Genomic DNA, 26,833 nt, shown 5'->3' on the forward strand with positions numbered 1-26,833 from the left:
CCCAAGGAGACAACCCTGAGAAGTTCAAGGAACTGGCGACACGGATGATGGGGTTGCCGGTGCCGCCTGGAGCGGCGCCCGACGCCTAGTTGGACCTGTCATCCTGCCGCCCGCTCCCCTCGTTGTCGCTGCCGTTGTCTTCCTTGCCACTCTCGCTCGAGGAGGAATCTTCATCGTCAGAAGAGCTCTCCACGTAGCACCTTACGCGAGTCCCAAAGTGCCCGAAGTTCTTGACGGAGAGGAGGCCACTCTCCATTAGGTTGAAATGGATAGTGAGCCCCTCCGTCAAGCTGTGGATGCGGGCAAAAGTTTTCCACCCTCGGTGAAGATACATGATGTTTGGGGCGGGGAACTCGACGTCGACCCATGTGCCGTTGTTCCCACAGCCCCTCATGTGCACCCGCAACGCCTGCGGCAGATCCAGATCCATCTCCCACGCAAATGGAGTTGGGAGGCGAAGATGAAAGCGCGGCGGCTGGCGCAGCCTGATGAAGAATTCGCAAGGGTTTTCCCTGACATGGCCCTCCACCGGAGGAGGGGCCGCTGGCGGAGGCGAGGCCGATCTGCCGCCATGTCCTCCTCTCTCTCGAGCGCTGCGACGGTGGTGACGTCGCCCCCTCCCCCTCCCTCTAACGATCTCCGCCGCTACGAGCTCTTGGGGAGGAGCGATGCGTTGTCTAGCCGAGACCCTCGCCGCCACCGATGAAGCGTCTCCACGCCCCCTCGCCATGACAGAAGAAAGGAGGAAGTAGGAATGGGGAGAGGCAGATGACGAAGGATTGAGAGGTGCCGTTCCTCATGCTCCCCTGTTTATAAATGGGCGGGGGCAAGGCTCGGCCGCCCCCTCTCGGCTAATCTGGCCCATTGAAGTGACAGCAAGCGGGAACGTTGGCCCCCCTCCCTGCTCCGTTGAAGGTGCGTGGGAATCGACCCACGCGCGCGCGACTTCCCGCGTCCCGCGCGCCTGTCATTCGCTCTGCATCGTGCATGCAATGAACGTGGCGTGAGGGATGGGTGCAGTGGGACGCATGGAGCGATGGTTCCCAAGTAAGGGTAGTAAATGAGCAGCGGCCTTGCGGTCTCGAAAAGACACACAAGCCGCATCTTTACTGTCCATCACAAGATGACGCCAGCATGCTTCCGTCATGCACACACGCACGACCCCCACATCGCGCGTTCAAACGCGGGTCGTCGGAAGCGGAGCATACGGAACAGTTACCATGGTAAAATCCGTCCCGCCTGCCCGCGCACCATTCTGGGCCTGGTCCAATAATGTGTCGCGCTTATGTATGGCCCAGGCCCGGGGGATCCTGTCGGTGTACAAAAGTAGGGGCTCTCCTTTTGACCCCTTTACTTGTGCACGGGCAGTCGGAGCCACATGCCATGGCTGCACAAGGCAGGGCAAAGGAGGGAAGCCGGAAGGGAGCCGAAGGCTCGAGACAAACAAGGCAACATCAAGGACCAAGGCCACAAAGTGCAAATGGACGAAGCAGGTTTCCCTGGCAAGACCCTTGCCAGGGGCAGCCTCCGCAGCCCTGGCAAGCCCCTTGCCGGTGCAGCTCGCCCACACTAGCGGAGTGGGCCACCCTCGAGCCATGATCTCCAACACCAACGACCACGTTGGGCCACGGCTCAAGAGGCACCTCCATGGTGGCATGCAGATCTTTGTGAAGACAAAGAATACTCAAGATCAGATGAGGGTTGGAAGGCAACACTCCTTGTCAATATCCTTACCGAAGAAACCCACAAGACCCCCGGCAAGATCCTTGTCGGGGACGCCAGCGCGCCACGGCAGGGCCCTTGCCGGGCCACCCGGCAAGACCCTTGCCAGGCTACCCGACAAGACCCTTGCCAGAGGAGACAGCGGGGCAACCACCAGGCCCGCACCAACCACGTCCCCGCCACTTTTCGCAAGCAGTTGCCAGCCCAACCAGCGGGTAGGCACATGCGTGGCAACATGCAGCTTCCAGGCCAACTCAGCACACACCTGTGCGGCAGCATGCAGATCTTCGCGGAGGCTCCACCACCGCGGCATGTCACCTGCTTGCCTGCCTACATGGCACTGCATGCATCGCTGGCCAGGGCGCGTGTCGAAGCAAGGAGGAGTGGTGACGGACAGGACGGGCCTCGCTCCCGTCCCTGATAAAGTGAAGGGACACCTAAGCCATGCATTAAATGCGTCTTGTCCTGTAATACGAGCGATAAGCTCGCAATACGGTAGGCTCTTTCCACCTCCTGTGTGCCACTGTGGCAGCCCCTTTCACCTATAAAAGGAGGCCCATGGCATACAGGAAAAGGATTCGGCTCTTTCGAATCACGGATCATTCGTAGCTAGTTCGAGAGCTCAAGAACACTCAATACATCCACCAAGCAGGACTAGGGTTTTACGCATCCTCGCGGCCCGAACCTGGGTAAACGATCCCCGTGTCAATTACTAATCCCGCTCTTCTCACAACCCCATGCCCCGCAACCGTAGTAGGGATTCTTGTGATCCCATAGGTGTCGTTTCCCACTGACACCCCCTGCGGCTTACGTCCTGGCCCACGAAGGGCCTGAACTGGTCTTTGGCTGACCAACTGTCGGTGCTCTAGACACGCGTCAAGGATACGGAAGACAAGAATATCAAACTTGCCAATGTAGTCCAGGTGATGTTAGTTCGCCGGATTCTTCCTTGTCAACACCGGGCTTGCAATTTATGGGAATTTGACCCAGCCAAGCACCAGACCCTACTGGAGCTCTTTGGCTCCTCGCACAAGGACATCTGGAAGGTGCTTTTTAAGTCCGGCAAATCGTGGCCGGACTCCACCGAGGACCGCGGGTACCAACTACCCCGCCCTACAAGTTCGGTAAGTCACTGTTATGTTGGCAGTTCATATGTTTTATTCGCATATCCTGAGGAAAATGCTTAATGTGTTTTCCACAACTCTCCTAGGGCTGGACGAAGAAGGTTGGGCGGATCTACTGTCCGGCCCCACTGCCAGAAGAACCGGCTGGCCCACTTCTGACGAAGATGCTGGTCCCGGCGCCTTACAAGGTGCCGAAGAAGAAGGCCGAGAAGGAGGCCAAGAAGACCAGGGGCGGCCTTCGTCACCGCTGCGCCTCGGACACAAAATTTGAAGACTCCAATTCCCGTTCTTCCTCTAAAGAGGACGAGGAGGAGGAGGAAGATGAATCCCCAGCGGGAGGGAGAAAGAAAAGGACGGCCTCCACACCCTTGGAGGCCGTGTCGCCTAAGAAGGGAAAAACTCTGTCAGGACCCCGACTCGATGTCACATCGATCTAGCCGGTAACACCTCATATCACTTTGCGGCCTCACGCACGGTATCCCCACGGGTGTCGCCTTACCTTTTCCCGGGACCGTTTGCGCCTTTTGGCTCACGTATATGATAGTGTCGCTAGCATCCATATGATAAGGAGCCCGGGCTGACATGACTAGTCGTAAACCCAAAGTGGCACAGACTTACAGGGACAGGCATCCATGACCCAGCTTCGAACGTGTCGGTCATCAGCAAGTGGGTCCGAGCTGTAGCACTGGGCTAGCAGGACTCCGGTAAGCCGGGCTGTAGCGGGCTAACAGGACTCCGGTACTCAATGCGTGACATTTCCCCGAAGGGACAGACACAGGAACGAAGAAGGACACATGCCGGCCAGCCTAAGTGTTCCAGAGCAGTAGCAAGCTACCATGGCTCAGCGGTAACACTAGGAGACATTTCCCGGTAAGAGAGGCTACTAAAGATAAACAACTAGATAGTCAGATCCCACACATACCAAGCATTTCAATCATACACACAATATGCTCGATATGTGCAAATACAACGAAGCATCACAACATGACTCTACGACACAAGTACTTTATTTAAGGCTCAGGGAGCCATACATAACATACACAAAGGTACGGGTCTCACGACCCAGCATTAAAGTCATACAGTCATACAAACCAGCAGCGGAAGTAACTTGTCTGAGTACAGACAACTAGTAAAGTAAAAGAGGCTTGGAAAGCCTAGCTATACTACGTGGTCCTTCACAAGTTCAGGATCACCACCTGGGCCTTTAGCCTACTCGTTGATGTCAACGTCTACGTAGAACCCATCAGAAGGGGTTGCAGCGTCTTCTGTAAAATGTAAATTATAGCAACATGAGTACAAAGGTACTCAGCAAGACTTACATCAGAACCTACATACGTGCATATTGTCAAGAAGGGTTGGTGGAGTTATTGCAGCAAGCCAGCTTTGACTCTTGGCTAGACTATCCTACGATACTCCAACTTGAAATGGTTTTGCGCACACGAGTCCACTACTCACCACTTCAATACACTACCGAGGATCCGCCTCCGTCTTCCTACGGAAGAGCCATCCTCGGCACTCACACTTATCTTGAGGCTTTTAGTAGTTTCCATTTACTTGTCTATGAACTGTATAGGCAACCAAGTAGTCCTTTACCGCGGACGCGGCTATTCGAATAGATCATGTTAACCCTGCAGGGGTGTACTCCTTCATACACGCTCTCACCACTTACCGTCGTTTACACGACATGTACTCGGCAACCTTCAAGCGGAAGCCCAACGTGGGTGTCGGCCACGACCTACCTAATCACCTAAGCCTCCAGTCCAGGTTTATCGCCTATCCAGGTTCCATCCGCAGGGAGTCCGGCCGAGGTTTCCCATACGGCCTCGAACGATGTGAACAGGGTTCCCGAGATACCTAACGGGTATTCGGTACACCGTGCCACGTACCTACCGCATCACAGCCCACCCCTATGGTCAGCGCTGTCCACGGCCTCCAGTAGGCTACAAACACCAGAAACTACTTGCAACTCCTGGACGGAGAACTAGGGTGAATAAGAAGCCGAGAGGGTCCATTGGTTTCGGGCCCAATGCATGGTAGTAGCTGATTCTTAAATCACACATACAGATCTCAGTGCTTAAGGTCGGCTTCAATGAAACAACCCACCATGTACTCCTACATGGCCTCTCATCGATACCTTTACCAAATCGTGTTCACCACACCACTCTCATTACCGACATAATCATTTCACTCCAGCCCATCACCCAGATGAACCAGACCTGACACGACTCTAAGCATAGCAGGCATACCAAGGTAGGAATAACACATACATATGGCTCAATCAACTCCTACACATGCTAGTGGGTTTCATCTAGTTACTGTGGCAATGACAGGTCATGCAGAGGAAATGGGTTCAACTACCATAGCACACAGCAGTTTGAAACGCGTTGTCTTAATGCAGTAAAAGAGAGCAGGAGCGAGAACATGGGATTGTATCGATATGATCAAATGGTTGGTTGCTTGCCTGATGGTTCGATGCACTGATACGGTTCTTCGTTAGGGTAATCACGGTACTCCTCGGAGGCAGATCCTGCCGCAAGAACACCGATATACAACCATCACCAAACAATGTGCAACAATATGATGCATGCATGAAACATAGCAATATGAGTGTGTTGGGCTAATGCAACTAAGACCAGAAGGGTTTGAACCAATTTGAATCAAAGATTCAAATTTCAAACTCAAACATGGCCCTTTAAAGTGTTTTTCCTTGTTCTGCATTAAACATCAAGTTAACTTGTTTAGTCATGCATGAAAATAGTACAGATGGATAGATTGGATTTTTCTAATCATTTTTCATATATAATTTGTCTGATTTGGAGTTACAGCATAAAAGTTATGAATTTTTGAAGTTTAAATTATATTCTAGAATTTCCTATATTAGAATAATTCCAGAAAATCATTATTGCGTCAGCCTGACGTCAGTGTGACGTCAGCAGGTCAACGGAACACGTCAGGGTCAAACCTGACAGTGGGTCCCGCATGTCAGGGTGATTATTTTAATTAAAGTTTAATTAAAACTAAACCTGTTTAATTAACAGGGCTGGGCCCCACCTGTCATTGACTCAGGGGAGTCAACCAGGGCCCACCCGTGGTCAAAGTCAATGCCAGCGGCGCCGGCGTTTAGCCGCCGGCGAGCCCGACTCGGCGGCGGGAGTGGTTTTGGCCATTTCGGCCACCAAATGGGTCGCGGAGACCACCGGAGTGGAGCTGAGGACAAGCCGCAGCTCTTGGTGGAGTCCGTTGGGGTCGGGGTGGCCGGAGTTGGCGCCGGCGACGACTTTGGCGGCCACCGGGGTTCGACCGACGATGAACTTGGCGCTAGAGGGGTCGGTGAGGCTCGGGGAGTGGCTAGCTAGGTGCTGCGGGACTCAGTGAGTAAGATGGACACCATCTTGTGGCCGGAGGGTGGCCGGAAGCACGTCGGCGACGAGATCCGCGGCGGTGCGGGCGTCTGATCCTCGTGCGGTGGCTACACGGCTCGGGAATGAGAGAGAGAGGGTCGGAGGAGTAGCTAGGCTCACAGCGCTCCCGTAGAGGACACCGGCGGGGTCGGGGACGAGCTAAGGCGGCGACGGCGTTGAAGGGGATCTCCGGCGACGGCGAGCTCGGGCGAGGTCGGTGCGGTGGTCTCGGGCCGCACGAGCACATGGGGCTCGGCTAGCTCGATGAAGTGGACGGCGGCGGAGCTCCTGGACACGGTGGCACGACGTGGGGTGGACGGAGGGCGTGGCTACGGCGAGGGGGTGGCCGCGATGGCGTCGGCCATGGCTGGGGCGTGCGAGGGGGAGGAGCTGGAGAGGAGAGGGGGTGTCTGGGGGGTTCGGGGGAGAGAGGGAGGCCGATTCACGGCGTTAGCCAGGCGAGGGAGGCGGTGAGGCGGCGAGCAGGTGCGTGGCACCCATGCGGTGCTCGCCGTCGAGCACCTGCCTGCCTGCCTGGCCGGCAAGCAGCTCGCTGGCGCGGTGCTGGGCTGGGCCGGCAGGTGGGCCGGGTGCTGGGCGCCAGGTAAGCCTTTTCTATTTTCTTTCTGTTTTCTGTTTTTTAATACTTCTGCAACTTTGTTGAATTTAATAAAATACTTAGGCAACTTAAAAAATCACCAAACTACTCCTGGTCCATAGTTGGATTATTTCCAACATGAAACATTTTAGTTTGGAGTTATTTGAGCATTTAAATATTTTATATAATTTTAAATGCCCAAATTCAAATACTTATGATTTAAATCAAAAACCCTAGGATGGCCTAGGAAAATGTGCACCACTTTTGGCAGAGGTTCTGAACCAAGACAAAAATGATGGGCATTTTAGAAGGGCATTTCAGGTTCATTGAAAAAGTTTTTAGTAAACCCTAATTGGATTCAGAGGGGACTGGGGGTTCTGTCATCCCCATTTCAGGTTTCTGATGAAAGGGTAAACATGATGCAACACTCTAATGCATGGCTAACTAGGATGTGACAACTCACCCCCACTCAAAAGAATCTCGTCCAGAGATTTGGGTTCCTCCAGGAAGAAGGCAGGATACTCGAGTCGAAGACGATCCTCCCTTTCCCAAGTTGCTTCATCCTCAGAATGGTGCGACCATTGTACTTTGAGAAACTTGATATTATGACGTCGAGTGGTACGCTCGGCCTGATCGAGGATACGAATGGGGTACTCTCGATATGTAAGATTATCTTGGAGATCAAGCGTTGCGTGGTCCACTCCACGGATAGGATCCGAGAAGCAACGCCTGAGTTGAGAAACGTGGAAGACATCGTGGACTCTGGAGAGGTGCGGAGGTAGTTCCAATTGGTAGGCAACTTCTCCTCGTTTGGCGAGAATGCGAAAAGGTCCAATGTAACGAGGAGCCAATTTGCCTTTGATACCGAAACGATGGGTTCCCTTCAGAGGGGTAACCCGAAGGTAAGCCTTCTCGTCAACCTCGAAAGTCATAGCCTTATGTTTTCGGTCATATTGACTCTTTTGACGGGATTGGGCTGTTTTCAACTTTTCACGAACGATGCGAACTTGTTCTTCTGCTTCCTGAATCATATCCGGGCCAAAGAATTGTCTTTCCCCGGTTTCTGACCAGTTAAGGGGTGTTCGACACCGTCGTCCATAGAGAACTTCAAAAGGGGCTTTACCCAAGCTAGATTGATAGCTGTTGTTGTAAGCGAATTCGGCAAATGGAAGGCACTTCTCCCAATCCATTCCGAATGAGATAACAGAGGCTCGAGGCATGTCTTCTAGAATCTGGTTGACGCGTTCCACTTGACCACTCGACTGAGGGTGGAAAGCGGTGCTAAAGGAGAGACGGGTTCCCATAGCATTTTGGAAACTTTCCCAAAATCGAGAGGTGAAAATACTTCCTCGATCCGAGTTAATTTCCAAAGGAACACCATGGAGAGACACTATCCGGGAGATATATAAGTCTGCCAGCTGACTAGCGGTTATACTCTCACGAACAGGTAGGAAATGGGCTACTTTGGAAAGACGATCGACAACGACGAAAATAGCATTATTCCCTCTCTTGGTCCTGGGAAAACCGGTAATGAAATCCATACCAATTTTATCCCATTTCCATTCAGGAATAGCTAAGGGTTGAAGGGTGCCAGCAGGCCGTTGATGCTCTGCTTTTACACGGCGACAAACGTCGCAATTAGCAATATACTGAGCAATTTCTCTCTTCATCCTAGTCCACCAGAACCTCTGGCGTAGGTCCTGATACATCTTAGTACTACCGGGATGAATGGTGAGAGGGGATTCATGAGCTTCCTTAAGGATCAATCGCCTCAGGTTTCGCACTTTGGGAACCACTAGTCGATTCCCGAAGTATACGACCCCTTGATCATTAATGGAGAAACAATTCGCAATTCCTTTCTGGATGTTTCTCTTGATGCGGGAAATTCCCGGATCTACCTTCTGTGCTTTGATGATCTGATCCGTAAGGGTAGGTTTTGCCACCAAGGTGGAAAGAAAACCTTGAGGAACAATGTGAAGGTTAAGCTTCCGAAATTCCTCATGGAGAAGCGGTTGACTTTGTTGTAACATCAGGTTGTTACAATAAGATTTACGACTTAGCGCATCAGCCATGACGTTGGCTTTCCCTGGGGTGTAGGTTATTCCTTAGTCGAAGTCTGTGATCAACTCAACCCAACGTCTTTGCCTGAGATTCAAATCCGGTTGGGTGAAAATGTACTTCAGACTTTGGTGATCAGTGAATATTTCGCAACGGTTACCGAGGAGGTAATGTCGCCAGGTCTTGAGTGCATAGACTACGGCTGCAAGCTCTAGATCATGAGTAGGATAATTCTCCTCATGTGGGTGCAATTGCCGTGAAGCGTAGGCAATTACGTGTCGATCTTGCATGAGAATGCAACCTAGTCCTTGTCGCGAGGCATCGCAGTAGATAACAAAGTCCTTGGAGAAGTCTGGCGATACCAGTACGGGAGCAGAAGTCAGGCGTCTTTTCAGTTCCTGAAAGCTGTGCTCACATTGTGGAGTCCATTCGAACTTCTTATCTTTCTTGAGGAGTTCGGTTAGAGGTTTGGCAACTTTGGAGAAGTTTTCGACGAAGCGACGGCAATAGCTCGCTAAGCCCAGAAAACTCCGAACTTGCTTGACCGATTCAGGTGGAGTCCAATTAAGGACGGCTTGAACTCGCTCAGGGTTAACAGCAATACCTTTACCAGATATTACATGACCCAGATAGGTCACTTCTGACAACCAAAATTCACATTTGGAAAACTTGGCATAAAGACGATGCTCTCGAAGTTCCCTCAACACTAGCCTTAAATGTTCGGCATGTTCTTCCTCGTTCTTGGAGTAGATGAGTATATCATCGAGATAAACTACGACGAATTTATCCAAATACTCCATGAAGATTGAGTTCATTAACCGAGAAAAGGTGGCTGGAGCGTTGGTTAATCCGAAGGACATGACGGTGTACTCGTATTGCCCATAACGAGTAGCAAAGGCCGTTTTAGGAATGTCCCCGTTTTTGATTTTGATTGGATGGTAGCCCAACCTCAAATCCATCTTGGAGAAGACTGAGGATCCAGCGAGCTGATCATACAGGTCGTTGATCCTGGGGAGCGGATATTTGTTCTTGATTGTGACCAAATTGACAGGTCGATAATCTACAACCATCCGGTCTGTACCATCCTTCTTCTTGACGAAGAGGACGGGGCAAGCCCACGGAGATGAACTAGGTCGGATGAAACCCTTTTTCAAGGACTCATCGAGTTGTTTCTTAAGCTCGGCTAGTTCTAGTGGTGCCAACTTATAGGGTCTTCTAGCAATCGGAACGGTTCCTGCAATGAGGTCTATTACGAACTCAACATCCCTGTCAGGTGGAACACCTGGCAATTCCTCTGGGAAGACATCCAGGAAGTCACGGACTACCGGAACGTCCTCAAGGTCTGGCAAAGGGCTGGCGTTAAGAGAATATAACTGTCGCTTGGCTATTCGGGTCAAGACATTGACTATCTTCCCCGAAGGATGGGTGAGTTGGACAGTCCTAGAGAAGCAATCAATTTTGGCTTGATGGGCTGACATCCAGTCCATACCCAAAATGATATTAATATCTGAAGATTTAAGGGCTATCAAAGATGCGAGGAAAACTAGTCTGTCGACTTGGATTTCATTTCCATGGCTTACTCTAGAAGTTTGCCATTTGGATCCTAGAGTTTGAATTACCATAGCGATTGGCATGTCACAGAATGCGATGTTATGCAAACGAGCATAATTTTCGGATATAAAAGAATGAGAGGTTCCTGTATCGAAAAGAACAGATGCCGGGTGGCAATTAACAAGAAGCATACCAAGAACGACGTTGGGATCCTCTTGAGCTTCCTCGGCTGAGATACAGTTGACATGGCCACGTGTAGCGGTGGCCGGCTTGGCGTGGAACACTTTCCCTGTCGGCTTGCCACGGCCAACAGCTTTAGTAGATTGGTTGGGGTTGGTCTGCGGACACTCACGCATATAGTGGCCAGATTCCCCACACTTGAAACAAGTCACGGAACTGGTACGTGGAGGAGCATTGTTGGTTGGACCCCCATAGGGCTTGGCTGGTGCAGACTGTTGAACAGGGCGAGGCGCCTGGAAAAATGGCCTCGGTGTGAACCTGGGTGGCAGGGCGGTGTTGGGCACCCACACGCGGCGCTTCTGAGGACCAGCACCGGATGAGGAACCCATGTCACGGCCATGCTTGCGTGTTGCGTCATAATCAGTCTGACCAGTTTCAGCACTGATGGCCTTGTTAACAAGTTTCTGAAAAGATGTGCACTCATGCAGACGGAGGTCGCGGCGAAGCTCAGGACTAAGTCCCTTACGGAACCTTGCTTGCTTCTTGGCATCAGTAGAAACTTCCTCAGTTGCATATCGTGCGAGGTTACCAAACTCCCTGCTGTAAGCATCCACAAAGAGTCGGCCTTGGGTGAAATTGCAAAATTCCTCACGTTTACGGTCCATGAGACCCTCCGGAATGTGATGTTCACGGAAAGCCTCGCTGAATTCAGCCCAAGTAGTGACATGACCCGCTGGGCGCATGGCTCCATAATTCTCCCACCATAGACTGGCGGGGCCTGCAAGATGATATGCAGCAAAGGTGACCTTGTCAGCCTCCGCTACCAGCGCGGAACGCAGTTTATGAGAGATACTGCGAAGCCAATCATCAGCGTCGAGAGGCTCGACGGAGTGGTGGAAGATGGGTGGATGTAACTTGATGAAATCACTGAGTGACACCACGTTAGTCCTCTGATGGTGTGCTGTGTTCTGTTCAATACGCTCCAACAAACGGTTGGTCTCCCGCTTGTTTCTCTCAGCTTCCATCATAACCTTGGCTAGGGAAGGAGGATGAGGCAGATTTGCATCCCTGACTTCACTGCCTTCGGCCCGCTCTTGAGGAGCAGGGTTAGTGCGCGTGTTGACCATCCTAGGTAAACAAGACAATGATTTAGTCAGGATGATAAAATTCCGACATAGGATACAAAATGTAAGGAATAACTCGAAATGCAAGATGATCATCCGTATGACATGGTAGATACAGAAACTGCTTCTTTATTCCATCGCCATACACACCATACAGGGTTTAGTACAAGACCAAACAAATTACTATTACGATGAAAAGAGGATTACATCTCATCGGAGGCATCCCAAGCTCCTATACATTATTTTTCTACATCTCCGGAAGAGTACAAACTAGGTCATATCCCACGAGTCACGCAGGACAATAGACGAAACAGCTAACACGAACTAGTGATACTACCACTAACTCAGACCGATCCGTAGTAGTCCTCGTAGAAGTCACCTCCATAGCCTGGAAGCTCAACATGATCATCCGGAAACAGACGATCTCGCGGAGCTTGTGGACCATAGGGGCTAGGATGAGGTCTTGGACCAACAGACGGTGGCCTGCGGGGACCGCGAGGTGGGGTGATGCCTCCTACATCACGCCAACCCATCACGTCTGGCAGAGCAGATCTCACAGGATAGAGATCGCGCATATCCGAATATCCAGCTTGCACCGCCGGTGCGAACCGAGTCAATGTGGCCCAGTGGTCAGCACGGGTATTGAAGAGCTCTAACCTCAAGGCCCGATTTTCACGGTCCTTATCCTCGAGCATCTCAGCAGTGGTGCGAGTCCGTGAATCCTCCTGGGTGGGGTCAGCATAGATAGCCTGGAGATACCCTTGTGCTCCCGGAAGTGATCCTGGCATATACCGGAAATCAGAGTCCCGAAATAGACCAGACCTGACTCGCATGATGGTCATCATAGAGTAGGCGGCGTCCTGCATAGCCATCTCAATAGTAACCCCGAGTCCATAGGAGCAGTGAAGGGGCTCGGTGGATCCAGGATAAGATGGAAATATCCTGACAGTGCAGAGATACTGGCTTTGATTGAAGTCCCGAAATTGCTCTTCGACCGTGTACTCAGGATACCAACGGTATCCAGCCTCAGCCATTACCCTGACCAACATGGCAGTATGGCCGGGTACATCTAGGCATCGAGTCAGGCGAATCACTTGATTGAGGTCGCGAGTGGCCATCTGAAAGCACAATCATAATGCAAAGGCATTAGAATTTCTAGCAAAATTTCGGCAGCATAACAGCTGTAAATGCTCAAGAAGGATTTTGAGACATTTGACAAAGGATTTCATACACACTCAACATCATCATATCAAAGTTCTGAAACCATCCTAACAACATAACGTGGTAGAAGAACTGAACTAGGCTTGTATCCATCAAACCTGTAAGGTACTACTGATTAGTAACACGTGAACCTAATAGAGAGAATAGATCCTAATTCCTTAACCCCCGGTGGAAGAATAGACTGACTCAGATCAGAATGTCATAAGATAAAGGAGTAAAAAGAGCCTTACGTTCCAACCCACAAACAATTCCCCTACATATAACTAAAGAATTTCTAGACTCAACATCGACCAGTTTGGCTTGGAGAACCTACAGGCAGTCCGGCTCTGATGCCAATGCTGTCAGGACCCCGACTCGATGTCACATCGATCTAGCCGGTAACACCTCATATCACTTTGCGGCCTCACGCACGGTATCCCCACGGGTGTCGCCTTACCTTTTCCCGGGACCGTTTGCGCCTTTTGGCTCACGTATATGATAGTGTCGCTAGCATCCATATGATAAGGAGCCCGGGCTGACATGACTAGTCGTAAACCCAAAGTGGCACAGACTTACAGGGACAGGCATCCATGACCCAGCTTCGAACGTGTCGGTCATCAGCAAGTGGGTCCGGGCTGTAGCACTGGGCTAGCAGGACTCCGGTAAACCGGGCTGTAGCGGGCTAACAGGACTCCGGTACTCAATGCGTGACATTTCCCCGAAGGGACAGACACAGGAACGAAGAAGGACACATGCCGGCCAGCCTAAGTGTTCCAGAGCAGTAGCAAGCTACCACGGCTCAGCGGTAACACTAGGAGACATTTCCCGGTAAGAGAGGCTACTAAAGATAAACAACTAGATAGTCAGATCCCACACATACCAAGCATTTCAATCATACACACAATATGCTCGATATGTGCAAATACAACGAAGCATCACAACATGACTCTACGACACAAGTACTTTATTTAAGGCTCGGGGAGCCATACATAACATACACAAAGGTACGGGTCTCACGACCCAGCATTCAAGTCATACAGTCATACAAACCAGCAGCGGAAGTAACTTGTCCGAGTACAGACAACTAGTAAAGTAAAAGAGGCTTGGAAAGCCTAGCTATACTACATGGTCCTTCACAAGTTCAGGATCACCACCTGGGCCTTTAGCCTACTCGTTGATGTCAACGTCTACGTAGAACCCATCAGAAGGGGTTGCAGCGTCTTCTATAAAATGTAAATTATAGCAACATGAGTAAAAAGGTACTCGGCAAGACATACATCAGAACCTACATACATGCATATTGTCAAGAAGGGTTGGTGGAGTTATTGCAGCAAGCCAGCTTTGACTCTTGGCTAGACTATCCTACGATACTCCAACTTGAAATGGTTTTGCGCACACGAGTCCACTACTCACCACTTCAATACACTACCGAGGATCCGCCTCCGTCTTCCTACGGAAGAGCCATCCTCGGCACTCACACTTATCTTGAGGCTTTTAGTAGTTTCCATTTACTTGTCTATGAACTGTATAGGCAACCAAGTAGTCCTTTACCGCGGACGCGGCTATTCGAATAGATCATGTTAACCCTGCAGGGGTGTACTCCTTCATACACGCTCTTACCACTTACCGTCGTTTACACGACATGTACTCGGCAACCTTCAAGCGGAAGCCCAACGTGGGTGTCGGCCACGACCTACCTAATCACCTAAGCCTCCAGTCCAGGTTTATCGCCTATCCAGGTTCCATCCGCAGGGAGTCCGGCCGAGGTTTCCCATACGGCCCCGAACGATGTGAACAGGGCTCCCGAGATACCTAACGGGTATTCGGTACACCGTGCCATGTACCTACCGCATCACAGCCCACCCCTACGGTCAGCGCTGTCCACGGCCTCCAGTAGGCTACAAACACCAGAAACTACTTGCAACTCTTGGACGGAGAACTAGGGTGAATAAGAAGCCGAGAGGGTCCATTGGTTTCGGGCCCAATGCATGGTAGTAGCTAATTCTTAAATCACACATACAGATCTCAGTGCTTAAGGTCGGCTTCAATGAAACAACCCACCATGTACTCCTACATGGCCTCTCATCGATACCTTTACCAAATCGTGTTCACCACACCACTCTCATTACCGACATAATCATTTCACTCCAGCCCATCACCCAGATGAACCAGACCTGACACGACTCTAAGCATAGCAGGCATAGCAAGGTAGGAATAACACATACATATGGCTCAATCAACTCCTACACATGCTAGTGGGTTTCATCTAGTTACTGTGGCAATGACAGGTCATGCAGAGGAAATGGGTTCAACTACCATAGCACACAGCAGTTTGAAACGCGTTGTCTTAATGCAGTAAAAGAGAGCAGGAGCGAGAACATGGGATTGTATCGATATGATTAAATGGTTGGTTGCTTGCCTGATGGTTCGATGCACTGATACGGTTCTTCGTTAGGGTAATCACGGTACTCCTCGGAGGCAGATCCTGCCGCAAGAACACCGATATACAACCATCACCAAACAATGTGCAACAGTATGATGCATGCATGAAACATAGCAATATGAGTGTGTTGGGCTAATGCAACTAAGACCAGAAGGGTTTGAACCAATTTGAATCAAAGATTCAAATTTCAAACTCAAACATGGCCCTTTAAAGTGTTTTTCCTTGTTCTGCATTAAACATCAAGTTAACTTGTTTAGTCATGCATGAAAATAGTATAGATGGATAGATTGGATTTTTCTGATCATTTTTCATATATATTTTGTCTGATTTGGAGTTACAGAATAAAAGTTATGAATTTTTGAAGTTTAAATTATATTCTGGAATTTCCTATATTAGAATAATTCCAGAAAATCATTATTGTGTCAGCCTGACGTCAGTGTGACGTCAGCAGGTCAACGGAACACGTCAGGGTCAAACCTGACAGTGGGTCCCGCATGTCAGGGTGATTATTTTAATTAAAGTTTAATTAAAACTAAACCTGTTTAATTAACAGGGCTGGGCCCCACCTGTCATTGACTCAGGGGAGTCAACCAGGGCCCACCCGTGGTCAAAGTCAATGCCAGCGGCACCGGCGTTTAGCCGCCGGCGAGCCCGACGCGGCGGTGGGAGTGGTTTTGGCCATTTCGGCCACCAAATGGGTCGCGGAGACCACCGGAGTGGAGCTGAGGACAAGCCGCAGCTCTTGGTGGAGTCTGTTGGGGTCGGGGTGGCCGGAGTTGGCGCCGACGACGACTTTGGCGGCCACCGGGGTTCGGCCGAAGATGAACTTGGCGCTAGAGGGGTCGGTGAGGCTCGGGGAGTGGCTAGCTAGGTGCTGCGGGACTCGGTGAGTAAGATGGACACCATCTTGTGGCCGGAGGGTGGCCGGAAGCACGTCGGCGACGAGATCCGCGGCGGTGCGGGCGTGTGATCCTCGTGCGGTGGCTACACGGCTCGGGAATGAGAGAGAGAGGGTCGGAGGAGTAGCTAGGCTCACAGCGCTCCCGTAGAGGCCACCGGCGGGGTCGGGGACGAGCTGAGGCGGCGACGGCGTTGAAGGGGATCTCCGGCGACGGCGAGCTCGGGCGAGGTCGGTGCGGTGGTCTCGGGCCACACGAGCACACGGGGCTCGGCTAGCTCGATGAAGTGGACGGCGGCGGAGCTCCTGGACACGGTGGCACGGCGTGGGGTGGACGGAGGGCGTGGCTACGGCGAGGGGGTGGCGGCGATGGCGTCGGCCATGGCTGGGGCGTGCGAGGGGGAGGAGCTGGAGAGGAGAGGGGTTGTCTAGGGGGTTCGGGGGAGAGAGGGAGGCCGATTCACGGCGTTAGCCGGGCGAGGGAGGCGGCGAGGCGGCGAGCAGGTGCGTGGCACCCATGCGGTGCTCGCCGTCGAGCACCTGCCTGCCTGCCTGGCCGGCAAGCAGCTCGCTGGCGCGGTGCTGGGCTGGGCCGGCAGGTGGGCCGGGTGCTGGGCGCCAGGTAAGCCTTTTCTATTTTCTTTCTGGTTTCTGTTTTTTAATACTTCTGCAACTTTGTTGAATTTAATAAAATACTTAGGCAACTTCAAAAATCACCAAACTACTCCTGGTCCATAGTTGGATTATTTCCAACATGAAACATTTTAGTTTGGAGTTATTTGAGCATTTAAATATTTTATATAATTTTAAATGCCCAAATTCAAATACTTATGATTTAAATCAAAAACCCTAGGATGGCCTAGGAAAATGTGCACCACTTTTGGCAGAGGTTCTGAACCAAGACAAAAATGATGGGCATTTTAGAAGGGCATTTCAGGTTCATTGAAAAAGTTTTTAGTAAACCCTAATTGGATTCAGAGGGGACTGGGGGTTCTGTCATCCCCATTTCAGGTTTCTGATGAAAGAGTAAACATGATGCAACACTCTAATGCATGGCTAACTAGGATGTGACAAACTCCTCTTCCAGAGGAGTCCACCGCTGCTGCCGATAGCAGCCCGGAGTGGGATCCCAAGGCCTAGCCCCTGGTGAACTCATGAGTATATAAAATCCGAACACGCTTATGCGTCCAGTCTCGCCATGGCATAATATTTTAATCTGAGCCATACTTTTTTGTAGTTAGGCGAGGTCCAGCACTGAATAATCCTCGTCGGAGGATTTGCTAGGTTCGGATGCTATGGAGAGTGGGACACCCCCAAAGGCCCCTTCCCCCAAACATGTGAATGACACCGAGGTTTCATCCCAGGAGGACCCAGGCCAAGGAGGGCGGGAAAGATCATAAAGGCGGCGCCAGGAGGTCAAACTTCAGGGGCCGGACACAAGCGAGAGAAGGCTCCCATGGACGTCGACGGCGGGGGCGATCTTGAATTCGGCTCCCAGCCGAACGCAATCCCGGAGACCAATACGACTCCAGAATCAGGTAGGCGGCCTCCCTCGGCTGGAGGGGGTGTGCCTGTTCCACCGGCAACCTCTGTCCAATCAGAGGTGTCGGATGCTTTATCGGCGGTGCTAAAAAGCACCTCCATCGCGATGAACACCGTGCCCTTATGGGTGCGGTGATTGAGAAGATTCAGTCCGCTGAGAATGGACTGAATGAAGCTTGTATCAGCCTTATAAGAGGCTTTGAGGTTTGTTTTATGAGGTTTCAAAGAGTGTCATAGTATAGATAGTAGCCCCTGATACACAGTTCGGTGAAAGAAAGAACCGGACAGAGGATCTAATTTATGTTCGCAGGAGACTCACTTGATGAGATCTATCTCTCTTCTTTTATAAGCAGGTGTCTGTAGCGACTGCCGCCTCTCATACTGCGGAGGTCTCTGGACTGAATCAAAGTCTGGAGCGGGCCAAAGAAGAACTTGGCCAGTTAAAAAGGCAATTGGAGGATAAACAAGGTATGCACAAACCTTGCTCGCGTTCAGTGCGAATGAACTTTTAGTATGATGAAAATATGTTTCGTGATTTGCTCTAGGGGCGATGACCGAAGTCGAGGCTCTTAAGAAGGATGTGGATGAGGCCGAGAAAAGGGCAGCCGCAGAGCGGGCTCTTCGTGAGAAGCACGAGGCCAGGGTTATTGAAGCTGAACGAGAGCTTCAAGAGGCCGTGAAGAAATGCGAGACCTTGGAGCAGAGTTTAACGGAGAAAGAATCCGAACTCACCAAGGCTCATCAGGCTGCATGCGATGCCCAGGGGGAAACCCAAGGCGCCCTGCAGGAGATCCAACAGGCGAGGAAGATCGTGGCGGGTAAGGCTTTTTCCATGTAAAGCAAGTATTTGAGGAGAAAATCATATTTCTAAGTTTGAGTTCAGATTTCTCCAGGTGTATTTGCGGAGCTGCCATGCAGCATATCTGATGCCGCCCAATTCTACCGAATCGAAGAAAGGAACACTGCGGATAAGCTCTTCTGGTTGCAGTATCTGGCACCGAATTATCTGGTGCCTTTTGCCGATCAACTAAAACGGCTGATTGAACTGCATAAGGCGGCCGAGCTAGCCATGAAGGATTTAATTATCTGGCTATGGCCCGCCGAGCCGATTCCAAGCAGCTACTTCGGGCTCGTGAAGCGGCTTGTGAGTGCCTGCCCTCGACTTGATGTCATCAAGCGGTCGGTTTGTATGGAAGGTGCGCGAATGGCCTTCGCCCATGCCAAGGTGCACTGGGGGACGATGGATGCTGAGAAGCTGATGACCGAGGAGCCGCCGGAGGGGAAGGAGCATCGTAAGCCTGAGCTATATTATGATAGTGTCCTGAAAGGAGCCCGCCTTGCGGTAGAGCAATGCACCAAGGACATTGTATTTCCATGAGTACAGTCATGTCATCCTTTGTAACGGTGAACAAGGTCATTTCTATTATTTATTGCATGTTATTTGAATGTATTTCCTCCTGCACAGCTGTTTTATATATATTAATCCTGAGAGTTGGCCAGTCGTCGGCTTCTGCCCCCACGTAGGAAGTACTGGGGTGTTTGGGATAAACCTGAGCACTCTTTATCCCAGTTTTGGGTCCTTGAAGGAGGTGTTCAGCACAATGAACCAGGCAATCGGACTATAGGGCTTTATCACTCTCACTTAGCCATAGGAGCTTGACAAAAGGAAGGTAGGCGCAGCCCCTGGTGTTCGGAAGACCGCACGAGGGGCTCTATAGCGCCTGATCGGAATAAAAGCCGATCCATCGCATGCTGCATTAGTTATGGTATTATGCGGAAGAAATCCTTAAAGATTGTACAACCACTCGAACAGCTGACCAGCTCTCGCCATATCATGACAGTCAGTTTTCGGCTTTGTCTACTGAGGTGATCGTTCAGAAGAACCCGGACACAGTCGCAGTAGTTCTCCCTATGTCGTCTTAGCCGATATAGCGGAACATAAGGCGGCAAAACATGGGAGCCGAGCAAACCCAACTATTGACCCAAGACATGATTCGGAGATGATGCATATAATGCTATAAGTTCAGGGTGTCGAACGTCCACGAAGGTGTTCGGACTTTATTGCCGTATTATGGGTACAGTGAAGCCCCTGGCATATTAAGGCATATCACGATGTACGGATGCCGTTTTAACGAAGGGTGTCAGTAAGAAACAATAGCAGATAAGCATCATATAAATCTACATGTTGTATTTGAGTAATACGTCGATGCGTATGGGTACAAGTAATGTGATAAAAAGAAATATGACTGCGGAACCTGCTGAGACCAGGCGGGAAGAAGCTGTGTGCGGATCCGGAGTGTACTCGGATGGTCATTGAGGGGAATGTCTAAGGATTCCCTTGCGCCTTCGAGTTGTTTCCATGTCACCAGTCCTGGCCTGCGCGAAAGTGAACCTGCAAAGAAAATGCGAGAAATATTTGTGTGCCACGGAGCGGTTGAGCCACAGTATGTGACCTTTCCTAGCTTTTTCCAGAGTGTTTAGTTAAGCTATGGACGAGTTGGGCTATCCTGTCGCGAAGTAGTTCGGACTCCTTTGGCGGTGTCCGGGAGCTTGGTCGTCGACTCGAGGTTCGATTGAAAGGTGCCACTCGTTGCTTCTGCTGGTAAAGCGGTGGTATACTTTTCGTCACGGAGGTGGAGTTCGGTCTTGCCATTAACCATTATGACGCCACGCGGACCGGGCATCTTGAGCTTATGGTAGGCGTAGTGTGGCACCGGGTTAAATCGAGCAAACGCGGTTCGTCCAAGCTATGCATGATAATTACTACAAAAAGGGATGATGTCGAAGACTAACTCTTCAGTACGGCAATTGTTCGGTGATCCGAAGACTACCTTCAGAGTGATGGAGCCTATACAACAGGCCTCCACACCTGGTATAACACCTTTAAAGGTGGTTTTAGTGGGTTTGATCATCGAAGGAACAATACCCATCTTGCACACTGTGTCCTGATACAGCAGGTTTAGACTGCTGCCTCCATCCATAAGGAATCGTGTGAGGTGGAACCTGTCAATTATTGGGTCGAGGACAAGTGCGGCTGAATTACCCTGATTGGTATTGTCGGAAGTTCCGTATGATCGAAAGTCATCGGCCATAGTTTATATTGTGGGGCGACTGGCTCCGTTAAGTTGACATCCCTAAAAGTGCATGTCCGTTCCCATTTGGGGATGTGGATGACGTTTATCATATTCACCATTTTGATTTGCGGGGGAAATCTCCTTTGCCCTCTTTATTTGGTGATAGGGGCTCCTCGTTGTCGTCATCGCTTTGAGACCCTTTCTCCTTGTTTGCGCACCTGACCTGCCGGCTTGTTTGAAGACCCAACATTATCTATTGGTATGATTGGCTGGTGTTCCTGTGGTGCCATGAATTTGGCATGGACGATCGAGTATGCGGTCCAGACTGGACGGGCCCAAATTTTTCTTTTGGAATGGCTTTTTCCGCTGACCAAATTTAGAGCCACTGAATCCGGCATTGACTGCCGTGTCTTCGGCGTTATCCCCATTTTTGCGACGCTTGTGTCTGTTGCGTCGGGCCTTGCCGTTGCTATCCCTGGCCTCTGATGTGCCAGGATTGCTTGTTGTATTGTTGCTACAAGCCAGCCAGCTATCCTCGCCCGCACAAAAGCGGGTCATGAGTGTCGTGAGGACTGCCATGGACTTCGGTTTTTCTTGGCCGAGATGTCGGGCAAGCCACTCGTCACGAATATTATGCTTAAAGGCCGCTAGGGCTTCGGCATCCGGACAGTCGACAATTTGGTTCTTTTTAGTTAGGAACCGAGTCCAGAATTTCCTGGCTGACTCTCTGGGCTGTTGGGTTATGTGACTTAAATCGTCAGCATCCGGTGGTCGCACATACGTGCCCTAGAAGTTATCCAGGAATGCGTCTGCTAGGTTCTCCCAACTTCCGATGGAGTTTGCCGGCAAGCTATTCAGCCAATGCCAGGCCAGTCCCTTAAGTTTTAGTGGGAGGTACTTGATGGCATGTAGATCATCCCCGCTGGCCATGTGAATGTGGAGAAAAAAAAATCTTCTATCCATACCTCGGGGTCTGTAGTCCCGTTGTAAGGCTCGATATTTATGGGCTTAAACCCTTATGGGAATTCACGATCCATTACTTCGTCAGTGAAGCATAAGGGGTGTGCTGCGCCTCTATCCCAGGCTACGTCATGTCGCAGTTCAAATGAGTCTGGTCTGTTGTATTCGGCCCAGCCGGATTTGTTTTTAGTATGTCCGGCGTGACGGTCATCGTCACGTGTTGGGGCGCGCCCCCTTGATCCATAGATTGATCTTGACTGTCCTGCTTTGTTTTTCAATTTGTCTCGCAGGTCATGCGTGGAGCCCCGGGCCTTTGTGTTTTTGCTTGTTTGGCGGCGGGTGCAGGATGGACTTCAGGCTGATACGCTGCTTTGTCTCAGCCACGAGGTGGCCGGTCAGCCGCATCATGCGCTGGTAGTGTGGGCTTTTAATGCCTCCTCCTCGAGTTGAGGTAGCAACCTGCGCTTTGGGTAACTTTTGGTTGTGCGCTCGAGTCCGTATTCCTCGGCAGCTAGGACCTCGGTCCATCTATCAGTTAGCAGGTCATGATCAGCTTGAAGCTGTTGCTATTGTTTCTTCAGGCTTTTTGCAGTGGCTATAAGCCAGTGCTTGAAGTGCTCCTACTCGACGGGATCCTCAGGAACGATGAATTCTTCATCGCCAAGGCTCACTTCGTCTTTGGAGAGGGGCATGTAATTGTCATCCTCTGATTCTCCATCTGTTGCCTGTTCCTTAGGGCTAGCTTGCCCATCCTCCCGCTCGGCCTGTTCGAAGCCTCGCTGGGCAGGGTTGTTTTCGTCTTCGGCACCATTCGGATTACTATCGTTTCTTGTGCTGGTATCGCTATTTTTGCTATGGCGGGGCTTAGAGCGGCGCCGATGATGCCGGTGCTTAGATTTCTTCTCACGGGGATTATCCTTCGTTGACTCATCGCCATTGCTTTCTTTGGGGGTGTCCACCATATATATATCATATGATGAGGTGGATGTCCAGCGCCCTGTGGGCGGTGGTTCCTGTTCATCTCCTACATCATCCCCAAAAGGTAACGGAGGCGTGCAAAGGTTTCCTCGGGCTAGACGGACATTGGTCCTCGAGTGCAAAGGCATAAGGGAGCTTGACTGCAAGACTCACCCATCGAGCAGAGACGAAAGTCGGCATTAGTGATCCGACGATGCCGAGTGGAAGGGTCGTCTCTCAACGGATAAAAGTTACTCTAGGGATAACAGGCTGATCTTGCCCAAGAGTCCACATCGACGGGAAGGTTTGGCACCTCGATGTCGGCTCTTCGCCAGTTGGAGCTATAGGTGATTCCAAGGGTAAAATAAATAAAATAAAACTCGCTATACCTGGCTCTGCATATCATGCATTTATGCTCGCAGCCTATATCCGCATCCATAACCGTTTTTCATTTGTGTGTAGAAAGTGTGTGTAGAAAAAGCCACCCATACCGTCGATGTCTTCGGAGTCGAAGTCAAGCATGTCTATTAAATCGTTGACAGTGGCTATTAAGTGGGTGGTGGGTGGGGAAGTAATTTCTTTGTCGTCCGCTTCCCACTCAAGCCGGACATAGTTCGGCCAAGAGTCTCCTGTCAGGGAGAGAGATTTTAATGAATTTAGCACGTCGCCCAAGGGCGAGTGCTGAAAAATATAGGTGGCGGTAAACTCCATGATCGGTGCCCAATCGGATTCGACAGGGACGGAGGTGCGCGGTTTGGAGCCTGTGATCGAAGACGAGTCCGAGGGTCCAATGACACAGACCTCTTTAGTGGCGAAGTCTGTGTTCGGCTCTATCGCCGATGAATGTGCGGCCTCTAGGGCGGGGTCCATCCACCCGTCCTCGGATGGCGCGATCTATTCTAGATTAAGGGTCGGGGCCACCGCGGTGTGATCTCCCGAACACCGTCTGATGGCAAATCTAAGTCATGCTCGTCGTGACTGTTCGGTGTACCTAACATGGGCTTGAATCCGTCGAAGATCAAGTCTCCCCGGATGTCGGTAGTGTAGTTCAAGTTTCCAAACCTGACATGATGGCCAGGGGCGTAGCTGTCGATCTGCTCCTGATGGCCAAGCGAGTTGGCCCGCAATACGAAGCCGCTGAATACGAAGATCTGTCCGGGAAGGAAATCCTCACCCTGGACCGCATCATTGCCGATGATTGAAGGAGCCATCAAGCCTTATTGTGACGGCACAGTGGATCTCTCAATGAAAGCACCAATGTCGGTGTCAAAACCGGCGGATCTCGTGTAGGGGGTCCCGAACTGTGCATCTAAGGCTAATGGTAATAGGAGGCGGGGGACACAATGTTTACCCAGGTTCGGGCCCTCTTGATGGAGGTAATACCCTACTTCCTACTTGATTGATCTTGATGATATGAGTATTACAAGAGTTGATCTACCACGAGATCATAGAGGCTAAACCCTAGAAGCTAGCCTATGATTACAATTGTTGTTGTCCTACGGACTAAACCCTCCGGTTTATATAGACACCAGAGGGGGCTAGGGTTACACAGAGTCGGTTACAGAGAAGGAGATCTACATATCCCAATTGCCAAGCTTGCCTTCCACGCAAAGGACAGTCCCACCCGGACACGGGACGAAGTCTTCAATCTTGTATCTTCATAGTCCATCAGTCTGGCCAAAGTATATAGTCCGGCGGTCCGAGGACCCCCTAATCCAGGACTTCCTCAGCCGTGCTGACGATGACGTCTCGGGTCATCGAAAACAGCCTCCATAACAGCTTGGAATACGCCGAGCGGATGGATCCAATCGAACTCTCGTCCATGAACGAGCTCCTAGATCGCATTGCCGCCTTGGGAGTCGCTACGGACAACGATCGGATTGGGCTTAAACTCGACCAAAGAGAGATTAACTCTCTATCGGTCACCCATCAAATAGCGGTGGTGGAGGAGCAATGCAGCGATTCTCCCTCTATTGTGAGGACATACTATGTCCGGATTCCCGAGCTCTCTGAGCCGGATACCCGCTCGCGGGAGGACATGACCCAAACTCTGAACATAGAATCTGACAATGGGCCAGAAAAATTGGGCAACGCCCCTGAACCCGAATTGTCAAGTTCGGAAGTTCCTCTGCCCCTGGGTCTTAGATTGGGCCAGGGTTCGGACTTAAATTCACCCACCCACGCAGATACAAGCAATCTTTCCCACATTAGACAACAATCCCAAGAAACACTACATCACTTTTGGTCCAGATTCCTCCTTGTAATGAGCAAGGTCAAGGATTGTCGTGAGGAAGATGCAATTTCATTCTTTTGCAAAAATTGCATGGACAAGGGAATTCTTAACGCCATAAGTTGACGTGACATATCACAATTCGCTGACTTGGCGACCATAGTACAGAAGTATTATGCGATGGAGAGCGCCTGGAAAACCCATGCCAAATTCCGGGATCCTCCGGCTCTCACTAAAACCCTCGTCCGAACCAAAAGGGTGCACTCTTGCAAGTCACCGGATCCAATCGCAAATAAATCAAAACCCACTACAGGGCGTGGAACCGTATTGGAGGGATGGCTCAACGGGCCATGCGACATTCACACCACATCGGATACCGTACCAACACACAGCCTTAGAGCATGTTGGATACTTCGGCAGGTGGCCAGAGCGGCGAGGATCTCCTCACTAACAATACCGCAGAGCATCATCCCACAGAAAACAACAATACGGTGTTGACAGTCTTCGAGACCTTCACCTCGAATAACAGGCGCAAGAGAGCACTCCGCGACCTCGCCGAAATCTGCCACGTCGCAGCAACAAATCCCTGGAACGACACGGCTATAACCTTTAATGCCAGTGACGAACCTCAATTCCGAACAGTCCGAGCACCAGCCGCTTTGGTCCTTAGTCCAATTGTGGACGGCTTTCGGCTTACTAAAGTGCTCATGGACGGTGGCAGCAGATTAAACCTCATTTACGAGGAAACTCTCAACAAAATGGAAATATACAAAACCGCATTGAGCAAAGAAGCACTACCTTACGAGGGATTATCCCTAGTCGGGAGGCACGATGTGCGGGAAAAATCACCCTTGATGTGGTATTCGGCACGCGGAAAATTACAGGTCGGAAGAGATAACATTCCAAGTGGCCCCGTTGAATAGTGGATACCACTCCCTTTTAGGGCGGGACGCATTCGCGAGCTTCCAAGCTATACCCCATTATGGGTACATGAAGCTCAAGATGCCCGGGCCCAACAGAATCATCACTCTAGCTAGTGATTCGGACATAGCACTCCGCGTCGAAAATAAAACAGCCGCCCTGGCCCTTGAGGCACTATCCGAAGCCCTCGCGGCCGAAAAATTAACTGCACTACGCTCCATAGTGGATAGGGACGACGTGATACTCGACAAGCGATCCAAGTCCACCTCTTTCAAACCAGCGGATGAAATCGTCAAATTCCAAGTCCACTCAGTGGACTCTACAAAATAGCAACCATCGGAGCACAACTAGACCCCACAATCGACGCTGCACTGCGGGCGTTCTTATGCGAGAATTGGGACATCTTCGCCTGGCACCCTTCAGATATGCCAGGGATCCCACGCAGGCTGGCCGAGCATAGCCTCAACATACTGAAGGGATATAAGCCAGTCAAGCAGACCTATGACGCTTCTCAGAGCCTAAACGGCAAGCTATGGGAGAGGAGCTAGCGAAGTTACTTGAAGCCGGATTCATCAGGACTGGCTAGCAAACTTGGTGATGGTACCAAAGAAGGATAAATCTCGATGCCTATGTGTCAATTTCAAGGACCTCAATAAGGCTTGCCCCAAGGATCCCTTCCCCCTCCCCCGCATCGATCAAATCATCAACGCTACCATAGGACACGACTCATTGTGCTTCCTCGACGCATACTCTGGATACCATCAAATAAAGATGCCGGAGTCCGATCAAGCCGCAACGGCATTCATCACCCCATACGGCCCTTTTTGTTTCAAAACCATGCCTTTCGGGC

Source organism: Triticum dicoccoides, chromosome 7B (assembly GCF_002162155.2).
Source record: "Triticum dicoccoides isolate Atlit2015 ecotype Zavitan chromosome 7B, WEW_v2.0, whole genome shotgun sequence".
NCBI classification, from domain to species: Eukaryota; Viridiplantae; Streptophyta; class Magnoliopsida; order Poales; family Poaceae; genus Triticum; species Triticum dicoccoides.